The sequence below is a fragment of the Condylura cristata genome, unplaced genomic scaffold (assembly GCF_000260355.1).
Source record: "Condylura cristata isolate star-nosed mole 26May11 unplaced genomic scaffold, ConCri1.0 scaffold00037, whole genome shotgun sequence".
Lineage (NCBI taxonomy): Eukaryota > Metazoa > Chordata > Mammalia > Eulipotyphla > Talpidae > Condylura > Condylura cristata.
In genome coordinates this window covers 10857817-10861401 of record NW_004567138.1, presented here as the reverse complement: position 1 = coordinate 10861401, position 3585 = coordinate 10857817, and positions in this window count along the sequence as shown.

Here is a 3585-nt window from a genome sequence, read left to right as displayed (position 1 = left end):
TTACAATAGCTAGAGAAGGAAACAATCTAATACCTCAAAACAGATGAGTGGATCAATTAGACATGGAGTACCTAATACACAGTAGAAGACTACTTCACGATCACGTTACTTGCAGCAACATGGATGGAGCTGGAAGGGATTATGTTAAGCAAAATAAGTCAGGAGAAGAAAGATAAATATCAGATGGTTTCACTTATATGTGGAATATAAGAAACCAAACAAAGGGTCAGGACAGAGACAAAACTTGCAAGTTGACTATAGATCTGAGGCCCACAGCAGGGAAGGAGGAGGGAGAGGGGTCAAAGTTGGGGAGGGAAGAACACAAGGGAATGTTGTGAGGGATCACGGTGCTATAGTGTAGGAGATGGGCCTCCTGGGGGTCTTAATAATGACCTTTTGCTCAGTTCCTAGTATAAAACTTAGTTCCTGGTAGGAATCTTGTCAAATGTTAACCATGAAACGGAATGGACCTAGGGGGGTCCCATGACTACAGGACCTAGGGGGTCCCACGACTATTGACCCTTTACTTACCCTTGGTGGGCCAACTATACAACTTACCTCTTGGTATGTACCCACATCACATCTGACCATGAGCAACTGCCGATGCAAACCCACCCAGAACCTTGTAGAAACTAAACGTTAGTACATAAGTCCCTGACCTTCCACAAAGGAGGCTCAGCCATTGGATGTGAATTTACGGAGTCTGCACTATTAAACCTGCTTCTTGTGAGCCCTGGTATCTAAGTTTCCTCTGTGCCATATCACATGGGGGCTACACCTGAGTGAAGAACTCAAATACTACGCAAAAGTTAACAAAGATGTAAGAAAATTAATGAACCATAAAACACAGTTGTACATTTGTATCGATCACAGACTTCCTGACCGTGACTCAAGTGACACTTTTTACCATCACTCGTGAATGAAAGGTGCTTTTGTTATACAACATCTCGAAGATGGTCACAGCCAGTGTCTCTGGAAGGGGTAGAGAGAAGCAGCAGCATCTAGAAACGAGGATGCAGGGGCGGACTGGCAGACCCATCAGGCTGTGCGGTATGTGTGGTTAGCCCACAGGCAAGCAGCAAGGTGTGTAACTCTCCTCTACACAGCCGCCACCTCTGTGAGCTTCCCCTTCCAGAAAGTGGAAATCATAACACTGACATGGTAAGGCTATTGTGAGGGCGAAGGGTCTTTAGGCCTGGCAACTACATTGCCAAAAATAAAGTATATGCTCAGTAAAACAGATACCTCTCTTCATCATGTTCTTCATCAACAGCAGCAAGGTCAAGGATGAAAGGGAAACAGCCTTACCTACCTAAACAGTGAATGTTTCCTGTTTTTATGCTCAACTGTATTTTACGAATCAAGTTGCCCTTGCTGGAACCTAACATTTCAAGTGATGGATTCTGGCACAAGAGGAAGATTATTGAGGTGTTTCAAGTCCATTGTTTAAACCCAGCTCACCTGGGCCGGTTTGGGGCAAGGGGTAAGTCATTCCCCATTGCCCTTATTTCCAGTGTCTGACCCCACAATCTGATTATGGTATATAACTTTGCCTTAGAAAGCTGCATCTTCTCCCCAAACAAGCAATCGGCCCCTATACACATGTATTTCCTCTTCATGAATTTCTTTTGCTTCTTTTGAGTAGTAAAACTTGATGGAGGATAAGAAAAGTAAAGCTCAATATGAAAGGTGTTGACTTCTGAACTGGTTTGTCTTTAAATTTCACTGCAAAGTTCTCTTCAACCTCCTCTAGACAAACTTCACATTAGACACTTTTTTTCATTCATTCGTTGCCCGGATGTTCGGTATGTTCTGTGGTACACTTTTCTGACAGCAATAACTTATTGTGCTACAAAGAAATTCAGAGCAAAGCTGGGCTGCTCCACTAAAGTTACCTAATTTATAGCCCTCTTTGATATCTATTTTCTCTTGTCATATTGTACATTTTTAAATCTGTCTCAAATTTTTGAAAGTCGGGAAGTATAATTTGTTTTAGTAAATTTTAACCACATCATATTCGTTTCTCAATGACCATATAGGAATTCAAAAAGGTATTCGTAGCTTTCTATCGCTTGACAAAAATCCTGAGGATATTTCTGTGTGCTTCCACATATCACCCCCTAATTTGTTCCAGCTGCTTGTTTAAGCTTCAGGTTTTGGAAGTCACTGGGTCACAGAGACCTCGGACGTGCTGGGAACTAGGGACTATTACTATCAATCCCTCATAATTTCTAAGAAAGGAAATAATCATCATTCAAGATTGAATTATTCCCCTAAAAGAAATTCAACTCGAGCTAACACAGGACCCAGAAAGATAATTTCTCCAGCCCTGATTTGAAAAATGGGCACTTCTGGAAAAAAAATCAAGCAGGAGTTAAATCAGTGAATCAAAGCTATTGTTCCAGAAATTATATTCAAATAAAGGGAGCAGTTCAAATCTGAGAGCTCTGTTTGTGATGCAAATCAATGGGGAAAAAAATACTTTGGTTTAACAACCCAGTGTACTTCTGCAGAGCACACACATTGTTTACCACATCACATCTTTCCTGATGGAGTGATAGAAGACTACGCCATGCATGGGTTAACCAGCTCTGACACTTCATTTTTCTTCAACTGCAGGTAATTAGCCTGTATAATTCTCCTATGCATAAATTAAAACTGCATGAATTAACAATGATCTTGTTTTCCTACATCGAGTAATTACACCAAAATTAATCAAGGGACACTTCGTGTGGGCATACACTACACAGCAGTCTTTATCAAAGGGAAAGAATGTGGCTTTTTTTCTCTCGAGTTTGCTTTTCCCCCAATTTCCCTCCCCTTTTGGGAAGTTGTTGAGATGGCCCAGACAAGTGAGGGGCAGCCCTTTCACAGAGAGGAAGGCGAAGGCTTGCACTGATAAGCTGTCATCTATCAGGATGCCTGGCTTACTCTGAGGAAAAGTACCAGTTTCATTTCTCATGATAGGCACCTTTGCAGACACAGCGCTTACTTAGCTGGAATAATGAACCTTCTGGCTGAATAACGAGCAAAAAAAATTGCCATAGTCCCAACAGACTCATCAACTGCAAACCTCATTGAAAAATGCATGGACTGTCGAAGTAGTGAGCTGCTAAGCGAGTGATTTGGAGGTCTTTATACCCATAGACACACCCCGAGTTTAAAGCTGTGCTCTGCCCTTACTAATTTTGCTGGGTCTCGCTTTTCTCATCTATAAACTGGAAATAATAATAGCAGTTACAGGTTACAGTCAGGACTCAGTGAATTAGTACATGTGTCTGGTACATCAGGAGTGTTATTAACTGATAGCTGTTGTTATGAGATAAACAAGTTATTATTTTGATTGGGTGTTTTCTACATAAAAGGGGTTTGATATTAACATGCAATATGAGCTATGTGTGCACAGCTCTGTAATTCAGAATTTGCGTCTCCCACTAAAAACTGCACTGGTGAATGCTCTCAGCCCCCACACCTCTGGTCTACCCCAGTTCTTTTGTGCTCAATCAATCAATCAATCAATCAAAAACCTGCACTAACTTCAGACTCCTTTGAAGGAGGACTCACATAGAACCCAAGAAGATGATT